The sequence below is a fragment of the Peromyscus eremicus genome, chromosome 20 (assembly GCF_949786415.1).
Source record: "Peromyscus eremicus chromosome 20, PerEre_H2_v1, whole genome shotgun sequence".
In the NCBI taxonomy this organism is placed as follows: domain Eukaryota; kingdom Metazoa; phylum Chordata; class Mammalia; order Rodentia; family Cricetidae; genus Peromyscus; species Peromyscus eremicus.
This window is the reverse complement of record NC_081436.1, coordinates 42,292,514-42,308,360: the sequence shown is the minus strand read 5'-3', so window position 1 is coordinate 42,308,360 and position 15,847 is coordinate 42,292,514. Positions and strand designations below refer to the sequence as shown.

The following is a 15,847-nucleotide window of genomic DNA, read 5'->3' as shown; positions in this document are numbered from 1 at the left end:
TATGGAATCTCCATCTGCTCAGATAAAGGTGATAAACCCCAGAGACACTCAGCCAACTAATGACCAGTTGGTTCAGAGCAGACCTGCTCGCCCATGGTTACCCTGTTTAGTCCCTGTAATTACACTGTCTGCAGAGACCAGCACAGCACCGGGGCATGGAGCACGTGAACACTGCATAGAGATCAGTTAGTCTATTGTTCTGGCTAACCATTGCTCTTTGAGTGAACAGAACTTTAGTGGCTTGCTTTATTTCGTCCATGATTTGGTAGCAATTCTTCCTTGAAGTCTTTAAATTAGTTGCAATCAGATGTCAACTGCAGCTGCTGTCATTTGAAGGTTCCCCTGGGCCAGGCATCCGAAATGGCTCACTTGTATAGCTGACAGGTGACACTGGCTACTGGCTATCTGGAAATTCAGCCCTTCTAACTCGGCCACCTTTTTAATCTGGCAGCTGGCTTCCCCCAGGGTGAGAGTCTGAAAGGAACCGGACTCGTGACCTACTCTGCTCTGTCTTTGGAAGTCAGGTAGCATCCCTCACGTTATATTCTATGTTCTACTAGCTGGGAAGTCAGCCACAAAAGCCAGCCCAGATTCAAAGGAGAGGTTCTCTTGTTGCTATGACAACGTGCCTTAAATAAACAAAGGAGTCACATTTTACTGTGGGCTCACAGTTTCAGAATGGTCAGTTCATGGCTGTTGGCTTCATGTGCTTGGAGGAAACATCGTGAGCGCAGGAGCAGGTAGCAGAGGCCATTCTTCACGTTCTGGGAGACAGGAAGCAGAGAGAAGAGATACAGCAAGGAGCCTGAGGACTTCCATCCTCTAGACTCCAGCTCCTGTCTTTTCTACCTCCCAGTAATGCCATCGCATTATGAATCCATTAAGTGATTAATCTATTGATTAAGTCAGAGCTCTCACGGTTTAATTTTCTCTGAAAATGCCATTACAGGCACCTAGAGATAGGGTTCCCTAATCCCCTAGGCCTTTATTAATCCAGTCAAGCTGACAATCAAGATTAAGCATCACCAGTGTCCAGACCCCACTTCTAAATGGGAACAAACAAATTTTAAGGCACGCTCTTAAATCTCTATTTAAACAGTGTGACTCAAGGACCTTGATTTGGTCTGTCTGGCTGTGTGTTCTGTGGCCTGTGGGACAACTCAGTTTGGTGACATATTTGGAGGCTGCTCTTGCATCAACATAATTCTCTGGATGACATTTGGAATTCTTCAAATCTAGCTGCCGAACAAAGAAATCTGAGGTACCCTTTGAAAAGCTCTCTTGGAGGAGGGGACCTGAGCCTACAGCAGTGGGTAAATTGTCAGGCGAATGCATGAGGTTGTCTTGGACCACCCAGTCCTGCTCACGTTTCAAATGACAGTTCAAAGAATTGCTAGAGCCACGGTACTTGGGTTTGAGTCTTTACTATGGATTAGCTGTACTACCCCCATGATAATAAGTCAGCTTTTCCATTGCTCATCTGTCTGAGGGAGATGAAGACATCATGTCCAGTTGGCTGATCTGTTTAATGGAGATACAGGCATCTGCTTTATAGGGCTGTGATGAAACCAATGAGTTAATACATATAAAGTATTAGAAACAACATCTGACACACAGTAAATGCTCAGTAGTACTAGCCATCATTACCCAGTTTCCATAGACCCCCCCCTAAGTCCCTATGTGACCAGACCCTAATTTGAGAACTACCTAGCCACCTGATGGACGTGAACTAACTAGACCTTCCAACCACTTCCTTTCTCTGAAAACCTGAAGAGCCTGGAGATGAACAAAGAGAGAAGAGGGGGAGAAACAGGGTTTGTGGTTTGTGTATGTATACTCTGTGGAGAAGTACAGAATATAGCAGGCCTCCACGTGGGCAGCAAGGCAAGGCACTGAGTACACACGAGTGTGAAAGAGGTGATGGAAACAGGGTTAGAACATGGCAGAGGAAGAGAAGGGTGGGGCTCCAGAAAGTAAACTTAGCCTGGGCTGGTCCTGCCAGCTCTTCACTTCTAAAGGTAGCACACATCACACCTCTGTCAATAACCTCTTTCTCTTTCTCTTCCTGTGGTGGTTTGAATGAGAACGGCCCCTCATCGGCTCATCTTCTTGCAAGCTTGGTTCCCAGCTGGTGAGTTGTTGGGAAGGATGGGAGGTGTGGTCTTGTTGGAGGGGTGTCCCTGGAGGTGGGCTTTGAGGTTTCAAAAGCCCACACCAGGCCTGTCTCTCATGAGAGAGGTCTAACTCAAGCAGAGCAAGTCTTCCTCTGTCTTTCACCCTGTCTGGGCCCTCAACGAGCTGGATGATGCCGACTAGCATGTGCAAGGGTATCTCATTGCTTAGTCTACTGATTCAAATGCTAATCTCAGAAACACCCTCAGAGACCATTCATAAGTAACACGTACTAGCCAGGCAATGTGTGAATGCTTGTATCTCCAGTTCTAAAGGGGAGTGTGGCTTGCTGGCTTCCAGCCTAGATGTGTGCCTGATACTTCTTCTGGATTCCATGTGTGAACACAGGTGCATGCTACTGCACACACATGTGCCTACTGTACACACACACACACACACACACCTAAATCTTTTAAAATTGTTATTGGATCATTTGCACTCTTCCAAACCAACCACTCAAAACTGCCCGTTACCGCTTTTGTGGACCTTTTGTTTCTTGAGATTTAATCCACATGGTAGAAAGTGCCAATCGCAGAACAAGAACGAATACTGCATGGAAGCAGGACAGAAAATGTAAGAAGGGGCTAGGAACGAGATTCAAAAGTGCTTTGTTCAATTTGCCCCATTTTTACTTAAACATGCAACAAGAATACAGCTGCATCCATGTGCAACATAACAAGCATGCATGCATGTAAACACAGTAAGAGAGGCATACACATACACATACAAGCACACATGCATGAAAACACACACGCACGCATACATATACCTCTCTTCAGGGAAATATTTTGTAACTTTTTCTCCCTCCAGCATGCCCTTTATGTTTGAGATTGGAGAAATATTTTGACAAAGGTAAAAATAGGAAGGTTTTGAAATGATTGAAAAATGATTCTACCTTGGAGGCCAGCAGAAAGGTCAGTAGAAGGATTTCAAAAGTCCCTGTTCTTTTGGAAGAAAAATGGAATACTGATTAAGACTTTTCTGAACACCTTTTCAAAAAGATGGATCACCATTCTCTGACACATCTGAGTTCTACTCAGTACACGCTGTACCAATCACCCAGTAAGTTACTGGGAGTATAAAAACAAAACAAAACAAAACAAAAAAACCCCTGCAAACTCTTTATAAGGCCTTTTCTGACCCAATTTTGTCAGTGTTACCAATCATTGCTGTCCAACAGTATTCAGTTCTCAGGGACTAAAAGGATTGCTCATCTCTGCCCTTTGGAGTTAGAGATGACTGCATGACTTACTTTGGACAATGAACAGAGATGTGACATATTTCCCTCTGTGTGTCTGTCTTCAACTATGCTGCCCACCCCTCCCCTACCATGGAGAAATTCACATGTGTTGAAATTGAAGTTCCATGGATTCCGAATTACCTAGCTCCAGTAACAATAATAGCTGTCTGGCAAGGTGGTTCAACACTAAACAGGTTTTTCATGGTAGAGAAATATGCCTTCCTCTTAAGAGTCAATGTTGATAAGGAGGGAGTTGAATCCGAATGAGCGACTGAATTATCTATGGAAAATGTGTAATTGTAAACAATCCACTTAGTCCCCCGGGCCTGTAATCCCAGATACTCAGAGGAAAGCTATAGCAAAAAAAAAAAAAAAAGAAAAAAAAGAAAAAAGAAAAAAGAAATATTATGTCAAGAGAGAAAAAAACATTATGGACAGGGAAGCTGAAGAGCAATGAGGTTTCCAGAGCATAAGCCTGGTTCAAATGCATCAACAAGGGCTGGAGTGGCAGCTGGGTGGTTAAGAGCCTCAACTGCCAATGGAGAAGACTGGGTTTCAGTGCCCAGGCCCCAAATCAAGAGGAACAATCCCCTGGAACTCCAGTTCCGGGGGAACCAGCATCCTCTTCTGGCCTCTGTGGGAACTGCATTCAAACTCGGAAACTCCACTTCCAACCTGCCCATGTATAATTAAAAATAAATCTTCAAATGTATCATTAAAATCAAGTAAATTAGGAATGGAAATCTGCTTTTTTCATGGTTTCTATGTAGTAAAAGACACTGAGATCCGTATAAACTTTTTTTTTTTTTTTAAGGCAAAGACTCAAGGTCAATGGGAGAATAAAGTAGGAGCAACAAAGTAAGACAGAAAACGGTTGAAGGAGCAGTCAGCAACCTGGAAAACTACAAATGGGTGAAAAACAAAACTGAAACAGAGCAGAGAGTTAATTCAAAGGAAACCCCAAAGAATAAGATGTGGGGGGCACTTGTGAACATAGAGGTACTGATATACTTGAGCTACATAACAAGTTAAAAATATTTAAAAAGAAAACATTTAAACCCATGCAGCTAGCATTTTGCCTCTTCCTCGTAGTAGGAAAGATCTAGATGTTGACCGATAGAGGGGTTGACCGACAGAGGGACACCAGCAGGAGCCTCTGCAGGCAGAGGATGCACACAAAAGTGATGGGGGCCAGGCGGTGGTGGCGCATGCCTTTAATCCCAGCACTCGGGAGGCAGAGCCAGGCGGATCTCTGTGAGTTCGAGGCCAGCCTGGGCTACCAAGTAAGTTCCAGGACAGGCTCAAAGCTACACAGAGAAACCCTGTCTCGAAGAAAAAAAAAAAAAAGTGATGGGGGGAAAAAGCACACCAGGTTCTGACCTCTGGGCCTGCTGTCCTTCTCCTGCTCTTCCTCAAGAGCACTGGTACCCACGCCAGTGAAAGGTTCTTTTCTGAGCATCCAACAAAAGAGTTCAGCCACATGGCCTACAACAAAACCCACTGTTTAACCAGTCCTACCCATTGTAACTGCCAAACAGTGTTTTGATGTCCATTCTTGAATATAGACTGACCCAAGAGATCAAAATCACTAGTTCATTGAAGATGAAAGACACATCCAAGGTAGCTGCTGCTTCTTGTTGTTTTCAGGTAGCTCTAAAAAACACAGGGAACAAATTAAAACTTTTGAAAACGCGTAACATAAGCCAGGTAGGGCGGCACAGACCTGCACTACCAACACTCAAAACCAGAAGCAGGGTGATCCTGAGTTTGAAGCTAGTCTGGGCTACATACTGTGGCCCTGTCTCGAAAAATAGCAAAAACACAGGTGATAACACAAACATCCCTTGCAAAATAAGAAGGAATATGACATCTATAAAAACAGGCGTATACAAAAGTAGGAACATCCGAAACAAAAAAAGAAAATCTCTTAAAAATTAAAAATGAGCCTCCTGGTAGGTTAGGCGATCCTCAGTGGTCATCCCTAAACACATGTACATATAAACAACACTGAACAGTCACTGGGTTATATTTATATATTCATGTGTGTATGTATGTAACAATAATAATTACAGAAGAAGAGGTCATGAAGTTGAGAGGGAGGGAGGGATATGAGAGGAGTTGAAAGGAAGAGTGTGGGGTAGAAATAATGTAAATACAGTACTCATGTATGGAATTCTCCAAATAATAATAGTAGAATAAATGTCAAAAATTAAAAATATGCCAATATCAATGCAAAATGTAATGCATATCTAAAAGATGATATTGCAGTAAAAAAAAAACTAAGTAAATGAAGTAATGTAGAGGGTATGAGTGCTCACAGAAGAGCATTGGAGAAACTAGGAATGTTAATCATGCAGGGTTTTCTCCTCGGTGGAGGAAATGTATACATTTTCCACCATAAGCCTGGGAGTTGATGGTGTTAATAACCTGGTGACCTTTGTTATCTGTAGGGCTGGGTCACACTCAAATCCCCCAGACTATTATGTTTATCCCAGATGCTCTCTCCCTAGACCTTATCTTTAGTTTTCTTTCTAGGTCCATTCTTAGAGGAGACGTCACATGTACTTTACAGCATGCTGACCTCTATGCTACCTCCGTCAGAGACCACACCAAATCTTAGGGCCTTAAGCCCATGTTCATGGTAGAGGTCACATGGACTTTGCAAAAGAGTTTTGATGTTGTCACACATGCACATGGGATTGGGATAATCGTTACCAGGAAACTTTTTTTCCAAAATTATACTGTTCTTAAACATGTCTTAAAATAAACTGGCCTGGTGTTGGACTCTAGAAGTTTGAATGAGCACCAGCCAAGTCCTGCTGAATCCAGTTTCCTTCTTTCCTCTGGCAGTTCATTTCCCTGCAGGCAGTAGGGGTTGTGGGGACCCTCCACGGTGTACCAACCACAAACAGATGACGAAAGTGGAAAAATCAACCTCAGAAGTCCAAGATAATCAATGAGATTGAAAGTATAATTCCAAGGTAAAAAAAAAAAAAAAGATAACTTAGCTTGCATGAGGCCCTAGATAGGATTTTTAAAAAGCAAGTTTGCTCATGTAAAGGAGAAAATGGTCAAAGAAACACATGTTAACAAACTTCCCAAAATCAAAGGTCACCTATTCCCATATTAAGAGAGTCTACTGAAGTCTCAGAACATTTGATGGGAAAAGATGCCCTTTGATATATTTCATCACAACATTGCAATCATTACGGGTAAAGAAAAGAGTCTTCCCTAAGTTTCTAGATGATGATGGTTGGTGGGGGAAGTCCAAGTAAAAAGGACTTCATTTGAGAGTGGTGTTGATGTCTGAACACTGATCCCTGGAATCTAGAAGAGAATGGACCAAATACAGAAATTATTTACAACCTAGAATTCTATCTTCAGAAGTCTAGGGTGAGGGCAGATTATACCTTTATTAGGCATTGAAGTCTGAAACCGTTTGTATCTTATGGTTCATATCAGGTATGCTTTATCAAATCAAAAGAGCAAGCCAAGAGATCCAGGAAATGGGATCAAATACAGGACAGAGGCATATCAATCAACAGGACCATAGCTCAAGACAGCTGGTCTACATGGAAACGAGGCAATGAAAACCTGTATGATGAAGTCTCCATGAACACCCAAAAGGGCAGGGTTTGGAGAGCTTCAGGATTGCTAGCCTCATAGAATCCTGGAAAGAAACATGCCTGGAAAGAACAGGAAGCTCCACCCGCCTCCCCCATGTCTTTTCCTATGCATCTCTTTATCAGGAGTCTTTGTAACATTCCTGGTGATAGACAGGCAAACACACATCCCTGAGGACTGCTGACTGATCCTGGGTTATGGGAACCCTGGTTTATAACAGTTGGTCCTGAAAACAGTTTGGGGCTTTTGACTGTCACTTAACAGGGAATGGTAGTCTTGGGTGTCTGCTGCTTCAGCATCACTTGCTTACGGATCCTCTCCCTATTTGTGTAACCCCCTGAGCCCAGATAGTGCTGCCTGTTGGAATGTCAACTGATCACATTGGCTGGATCTTGTGTGGGTCTTGTGCAGGTCACCATAGCTGAAGTGTGTAGCTGAAGTTTTCCTGTGTTCCACCTGGCCCGTGGTCAGGACAAATCTCTCTCACCCACCAATCCTGCAGCCACTTAGACACAAAGAAATACACAAAGGCTTATATTAATTAAAACTGCTCAGGTTAACTATTGACTAGCTCTTACACTTAAATTAACCCATAATTCTTATTTATGTTTAGCCACGCGGCTTGGTACCTTTTCTCAGTTCTGCCTTCACATCTTGCTTCCTCTGTGTCTGGCTGGCGACTCCTGACTCAGCCTTCCTCTTCCCAGCATTCTCCTCTTCTGCTTATCCCGCCTATATTATACTTCCTGCCTGGCTACTGGCCAATCAGCGTTGGATTTATCAACCAAATCAGAGCAACACCTTCACAGCATACAGAGCAATATCCACCACAGAAATGAGTTCAAGGTTATAATGGCCATGCCATGAGCAGATTCCAACACTCCTTCCCATAAAACTTTACATCTAGTATTTTCTCCCTTCCACACTGCCTGTCCTTGATGGAGTTTGGCCATCAGGGTTTGCTGAGTGGTGTCATCTGTCTATACTTGCAAAATCATATCTACAGAACTCCACATCTTAAAAATGGATGTATGGATCTGATCGGAAGCTGCTTTTCTAGCTGAATCTCTCATGACTTCCTTGTCCTCAAGTCAAACATTACTCCCCCAGTCCTCTTCACTACCTCCGTGCTCCATGGTCCTGTCACCATCTCCATCACCCTCATCTTCTCTACCTGTCTACTCTTCCCCTTTCTTCAAGGGGGCAGGTCCTTACCTCCTCATTCCTGGGTAGTTCTTGGAGATGCTTTCCAGGAGTGATGAGTTCTTCTAAGGAACCCCTCCACCCTCTCTGTGACACTCTAATAACCAAGGAGCCTCCCTTTACACAACCTGAATGATTCCCCCTTCAAATTCATCTTTGTAGATAGCATTGCATCCTGCACATAGAATCCTCGTCACGTTCATTGAATTTTTAAACTATGTAGTCAATCAACATTAGGTTTCATGACAGACTGTCATTTGAAAGACAAAGGAGAGGAGTAATCTTAGAGAACTGTCATAATAGGACCCATCAGTGCTGCCCTGGGTTCTAGCAAGATATTAAAATGGTTATTAGATTGCTAAAGGAAAAAAATTTTAGTTGCTAAAAGAAAAAGTAAGTAATGTGCAAATGTTCAATGTCATGTACATGGTATAAATGATAGTAAAGAGCAAAGCTGTGGGAGTCACAGAGAATCTAGACTTGTCTTTGCCTCTCCGAAGCTGTGATCTTTGGATCAATTAATGTCTTTGAGCCTCAGTTCCATTCTTGGAAAAATTCAGAGAATGATGGTAGCCGTGTCCTGGAGCTGTTTGTTTGCATTGTTAGCTTATGTAAAGAGTTTCGTGTAATAGCTAGAATGCACTGTAAAAAATAGGCTCTGGTTCTGCTCTCGGGGTTGAGAACTGTCACTGGCTGTTACTCTCAGGTTGAGAGCACTGGCTTAGGAATCAGAGGTAGTTCTTACACAACAGTGATGTCTACAAAGGAAAGAGCAGATAAAGACTAGGAGGTTGCAGGACAGTTGCCGGCTCCCAAATATAACATGGCTAAATGAGACTGTGTTTACTTCAGACTTCATCTTTCTAGACCTAATAAGGGATCTTGCTTCTGGGATCTACTACCATGAAAATCTGCTCCACCTTTAGAAAGACCCCAGAGGTTGGCATGAACAAGGATGGGGTTCAGGACATGGAGAGCTTGGCTTTTTCCCCATCATTTTTAGTTGCTACAAAGAGTTGGAGGATTAAATTTGGTGAGTCATGTCAAAGTAATAGTAGCTAACCATCACTTAGCATTTAGTGCACGACTGTGTCCTTGGTACATTGAGTATTTCACCCCAATCTTCTTAAGACTTTCAATGAAGCTTTTGTTATCTCTAGTTTATAGATGATGATGACTGTTCACTTTTGCAGACTTAGCATAATCAATTACTGGACCCTTGATTGCTTCTCCTCATCTCCATTTATAACCCTATGAGGTAGGAGCAATTTTAATCTTCATTTTTTTAATGAGAAACCAGAAGTACCAATAGGTTAAGTAAATTTCCAAGGTCACTAAGCTAATAAGTGATAGGGAGAATTCAAACCTCTGATTTCTAGAGCTCCAGAGCTCCAATGTTTTTCCCTGAAAAGCCTAGTCAAATTCAAGTACGAACACACTGACCTTAAAATTGAAAGACATTGAGTTATTACAGCCTTCTCCTTATGTGAGTTTCAAGGTCTCTTGAATTTAAAAGTCTATTTTTCTTCTTGATAACTCCAGTGGCAACATCCCTCTGTAAATTATCTGTTACCTGCCTCTAGCTTTATATGTAGTGATTTATTAATCTCCAGTTTGAATTTCCCCTTATCATTATCCTTTTTAACCACCCCAAATAATTGCTTCATGTAATGTCACCCTTGAGATATTAGAAAATATATCTTTGGGGAATTTTTCAATGAGATAACACTAAGTCAGGATTTATTAGGAGTAATCAACCTGGCATGTCCTTATCAGTCATCAAACTATAATTAGCTCTCCATCTTTCCTGGGCTTTCTCCTAGTATGTACTTAGGGTTCTAGATATGGACCAATTGTCCTATTGAACAAGAGCCAAAATAGCCAATTAAACACAGATATTTCACTGTCTCCAGAAAAAAGCAACTGAGGCACAATGGACTGATGTATTTCTGTCTTGTTCACTTGCCATATCCATTGGCAACCTCTCCTCTGCCCAGCACGGTGCAGATACCCTGCACTCTGTTCTCCTCACTGATCGCGCACTGGTCCTCACTTCAGCTCCCTGCATCCATGGTCATAACCACGGCAGGGCATCACAAGCACTTCCAGTGCCTTCTGTTTCTACTGTAGCCCTCTGCTGTTGTAGATCCTTCATCCTCAGCTCTTGTCACCCATGACCCTTTCGTGACCTCTGACCTATTCATTTACCACCTGCCCATTGTCCAGCAGACCTCTCGTGTTCTTCCTTCTCTTGGAACTCAGTTTGGAGTCCAAGAATTTTTAAGTTCCTCATTTAACTCACTCTATTTCCTTTGCCCTCTTTTGACTCCATCAAACCCGTTTGAAAAAAAATGCCAACTGGCTGAACTCAGATCATACCAAACAGTACTTTAAATATCAGATCATGGCTGGAACCATTTCTGTCTCATTATCATAACTTCCTGTAGCACTCAAGGCCTTCCCTTCCTTCATCAGAGTGCATTATCAGAGATCTGTTTTTTTAACCTTGTCTTGTCAACAAAACGACTCCTGGAATCTCTCTGCTTCTTTAAGTCCCCGCACTGAGTACTTTCACAGGCATAAAAGCATATTTCATTATCCCCCATCTTCAAAACAAGACAAACCTCCAAATCCATAACAGAAATGGCCTAATTTTTCTGCTTTATTTCAGGAGAGACTGTCTGGAGGAAAAGGTAGTGACCAGCATTTCCACTTCTTTATCACCCATCTATTCCATAGCTCTCTGAATAACTCACCCCAGCTATTCCACCAAACCAACTTCATCAGAGGATTAGTGAGGTCTCCATGGATGTGATGGTTAATTTATGTGTTAGCTTAACTGGAATTATACCACTGGCTTTTCTGCTTCTCCAGTTTTCAGACAGCATGTTTTTATGGAGGTGGGCTTTGAGGTCTTTCTATATTCAAGCTATGCCCAGTGTGACACACACAGTTGCTTCTGCTACCTATGGATCAAGACACAGAACTATCAGGTCCTTCTCCAGCACTGTGTCTGCCTGCACGCCGCCATGAAGATAATGCACTAAACCCCTGAAACTATAAGCCAGCCCCAATTAAATGTTTTCCTTTATGAGAGTTGCCATGGTGATGGTGTCTCTTCACAGCAATAGAAACTCTAAGTAAGACAGTCATGTTTTAAGTCCAGGAGTCCAGGAATATGATTTTATTAGGGAAAGAGTCCTTAGAGCTACAATTAAGAATTTCAACATGAGATCATCCCAGGGTATCCAGGTGGGCCTTAAACTCAATGGCAAGTGTCCTTACATGGAACACGCAAAGGGAATGAACAGCGTGAGAGGAGAGAGCATACAGATGAGGGATGGATGCTAGAGTTAGACAACCACAAGCCAGAATCTGAAAAGGCAAAGAATGCATCCCCCTGCGGTCTTCTGAGTAAGGCCCTGTTGACCCTAGACACCAAGCTCTAGCCTCTAAAACCATGAAAGTACGTTCTGTTGGTTGAAAGCACCAACATTGTGGTCATTTCTCTTAGGAAAGCAATACAACAGGTTGCGGGGGGAGAAATGGAGAATGATAATAGGCTTTCCTTTTGAATGCTGTAGTAAGTTAAAATTGGATTACGCAGATGGTTGCACAACTCTGTAGATATGCTAAAAGAAACTCACCAAATAAGTGAGTTTTAAAGTATATAAATTGTATGTCAATGAAAATGTTAAACTATAACTCTAAGAGTTAACTTTTAGCACACTCTTTATTACCTAAACCTGTTAGAATGTTTTTGAACTCTCCTCTGAAACATGGTTCACATGTGACCCCTGTTCTTAACTTCTATTACACTATCTTCATCCGTGACCATCTCTGTAGCCTGTACAATCACAATACCCTAACTAGCCTCCCCAATTCCATTCAAACCCCCTTCAAATCCATATTCCTTTAAGAAAACAAATAATGACTTCTTTTCAGGATGGAGTATGTTTTAAGATAGGGAGGTTCTATATAGCTCATGTTGGCCTGGAAATCAAGTTTGCCCAGGCTGGCCCGGAGTGCTGGAATTATCATGAATGGCAAAATGATTATCTCACAATAATCCTGAGTTCTCCAAGTGCTCATGACCTTTGATGACCTCTGCTGGGATGCCCAGGCAGCTGTGACTTCTCTGGGAAGGAAGTTTTCCCACACCATTTCCATTTCGTCAGAGCACACGTTCCTTATTCTCGTCTCTTTCGCTTCCAGCTTCTAGTCACAGGACTGTGAAGTTCAGCGCTTGCCACTGGCAGCACAGGCGTGGCCTTGGAAGCTTGGAGAAATGGCCCTTCTGTTTGGGCCCAGTCCTTTGCACAAACCAGAACCGCTGAGTGCTGTCCGTCAGGTCTCATCTCCCAAAGTCTGCATCTCTCCCCGAGGCTTTCATCTTGAAATCCCCACTCTCTGCCACAGTGGCATTCAGACAGCTGAGCATTAACCAGACCGTGGGACGATAGAAGAAAGCATGAGATGTGGCGTAAGAAACACAACAACAAGAGTTCAAATCCCAACTCCACAGTGTGAGGTCATGCAGGTTGCTAAATGCTGAACGTGTTTTCTAGGTCTCTCATTTGAAGTCTGCAAAGGAATATCTACCACAGTTTAGTTGTGTTAAAGAGGCGATACTTAGGCTTAAGAATTTGCAAGTTAGACAAAGGCATATTAACAAGAGAAGAGAAAAAAAACCCCACAACATTCAGATATGTGATGAGGATAGGGAGAACGTGAAAGGAGTGGCTTCCTCAAGAACAAAACAGGGGTTTCCAGGAGGGACATCCTGGGGTGGGGGAATTCCGCAAGGGAGTTTCTAGATCAGAGGTGAGAGAAGGGAGTGGGTGCTTATGCTTAATTATGGATGTGTAAGTAGTCCCCTGTGGGTGCTTTTGGTGGTGGTGATGGTGGTGATGGTGGTGATGGTGGTGGTGGTAGTGGTATGGTGGTTGTGGTTGTGGTGGTGGTGTGTGTCTGTGTGTGTCTGTGTGTGTCTGTATGTGTGTGTGTGTGTGTGTGTGTGTGTGTGTGTGTGTGTTCATGATTGTATAAATCCCCTGGAAGGAGGATTTACAGCAGCCACACTCCCAGAATTTCTGCTTCTGGAGTGATAAGGGAAGCTGAGGGAAGGTTTCTGTCTGCATCAGGCTGATTCTCAAATGTCTTCAGTTAAAATAATCTTCACGTTCTCTCTCAAGGTGGAACAGGTCCCCTCGACTGCAGGCAAAGGGCACCCTTCTTTAAAACTGACCCTTTCTTACCCCTTCCTTCCTTCAGTGTTTTCTCTCAGGGAACTTCAGTCACTGTCCCCCAGCTGCTCAAGCCAGGGCTTGGATTTGTCTCCTGAAGCTGGAGAAACGTGGGACGGCTCCTCCTTCCTCACAGGCAGCCCAGCCCTTCCCCAGGCCCGCTACCGCCCACCTCACGGCCATTTCTCCAGACCAAGGGGTCATCTCCCACCCGTGCGGCAGCACCTGGGGCCATTCTGTGCGGCAGCCACAGGTGTCTGGAAAACGCACCCTTTCCGAATGCCGGTCCCTGGGAAAGGGGCACGCTACACTGAATGAAATTTTCACCGATGCTCACTTTGTACAATGAATATACGCTACTAATTTTTTTTTTTAATGTCATTTGACACTTTCTTCAAACTCCTTGGTGGCTTCCCATTGCTATCCTGATGGGGCACCATGTTGTGACACCCCACACAACCTTACACTGCCAGCTTCACCCACCTTCCCTGTGGTCATCTCCTGACCCACTGGTCCACAGTCCTTCCTGGAACCCTGTGCAAGCACCCTCCCCGTTACACACTGTCTTGAAATCTCGCTCCTCCTTCCACATTTCTGCCCCATCGACTGGGTCTGTTCCTACATGGCCTCAACCGAACAGTATTACTTCTTTGAAAAATGTCCCTGACATTTCCTCCCTCGGACAAGAATAAAACTCCCATGAGTTTTGGAGAGAGATGAAGAGAGAGGCGGGGCTGGGGGCGGGGAGAGGAGATACAGAGAGGGGAGTGGGGAGCTCATCACTCTGTTATTCTAGCTACAGCTATACCTATACTATATGAAGACTGAGATTATTGGAAACCATACTAACACTGTAAAAATCACAGATTTTACTTTTTCACTGCATAATTAGAATAATAGAGTCTATAAGAACCAGCAGGCTGGCTACAGCTTTGGCATTTTTTTGGTTTCTGGCTATTTAATTAATCTAATCCAAATGGGATGTGAAAATGTCTGACTTTCTTGTTTCCTCCTACTGGCTTCTGATAAGCTCAGTGGAGTTGAGCATCATGGACACCTCTGCATCCTTTGGGCGGAGACAGCAGACACACCCCATGCTCACTATATTAGTTTCCTAATGAGTGAATCGGACCACAGTCAGTGCAACAGTTAAAATGAAACACCCCCACCAGCATCTGGAGCATCCCAAACCCAGATCTGAAATATAAACAATATGCAAATTAGTAGATGGCATTTTAATGATAAAAAATACTGTAGGAATCCTGGGAGAGACACAAGGTAAATCAGTTTTCTTTTTGTTAAAAAGATTAGATTAACCACAAAGAATCAATTAAAAAAAAGGTTTTTAAAAAAATAGATGAAATGTACCCAAAGGTCCCTTTCATTATAAAATTCTGATTCTGGGATTAGATGCTAGGCATTTGAAATATCAGGTGTATAAATTTACAAAGGAATAAATTGGGTACATATAACAGGAGTTTAATAACTTAATATTGACTTTTCCCAGGGCATCAGCAAGAACTTCTCGCTGTTTGTGAAGCCTGATGACTGCAACATTTATCCTAATGGATCATCTCGTAGCTTAGAAACCATTCTCAAAGACATTCAAGAGAAGACTCAAAATTCTTCCTCAGCAGTGGGAGTTTAAAATGGCAAGGCTAAGCCCTAGGACAGAAAGAACACTGGCTCTGGAGCAGGAACTAGACGTGTCCCAGGTCTGCCTACACAACCTCTGTGACCTTAAAGACATCACTGACTTCCTAGGAGATTCAGTTTTATGTCATATTTAAGCTAAAATTTCCAAGGTCATTTTTTTTTAATTTTTTTATTTTTATTTTGCAATACAATTCAGTTCTACATATCAGCCACGGATTCCCTTGTTCTCCCCCCTCCTGCCCCCCTCTCTTTCCCCCCAGACCACCCCCCATTCCCACCTCCTCCAGGGCAAAGCCTCCCCCAAGGACTGAGATCAACCTGGTAGACTCAGTCCAGGTAGGTCCAGTCCCCTCCTCCCAGGCCGAGCCAAGCGATCCTGCATAGGCCCCAGGTTTCAAACAGCCAACTCATGCACTGAGCACAGGACCCAGTCCCACTGCCTGGATGCCTCCCAAACAGATCAAGCCAATCAACTGTCTCACCCATTCAGAGGGCCTGATCCAGTTGGAGACCCCTCAGCCATTGGTTCTTAGTTCATGTGTTTCCATTCATTTGGCTATTTGTCCCTGTGCTTTATCCAACCTTGGTCTCAACAATTCTCGCTCATATAAACCCTCCTCATTCTCGCTAATTGGACTCCCAGAGATCCACCCGGGGCCTAGCCATGGATCTCTGCATTCAGATCGTTGGTTTGATTCAGTAGTTG

The 15,847-nt window shown here is 43.4% G+C and overlaps 1 long non-coding RNA gene across 2 annotated transcripts; it reads left to right on the top strand.

The window, feature by feature from the left end:
- Positions 1–630: 630 nt before the first annotated feature.
- On the top strand, positions 631–15,349 carry LOC131896830 (uncharacterized). Of its 2 annotated transcripts, XR_009375522.1 has the most exons (5): positions 631–740; positions 1,100–1,261; positions 4,227–4,411; positions 6,263–6,393; positions 14,993–15,349. It is a non-coding gene; the product is annotated as an uncharacterized LOC131896830 (long non-coding RNA). The 2 variants fall into 2 exon arrangements; XR_009375523.1 differs by lacking the exon at positions 4,227–4,411.
- Positions 15,350–15,847: the final 498 nt, after the last annotated feature.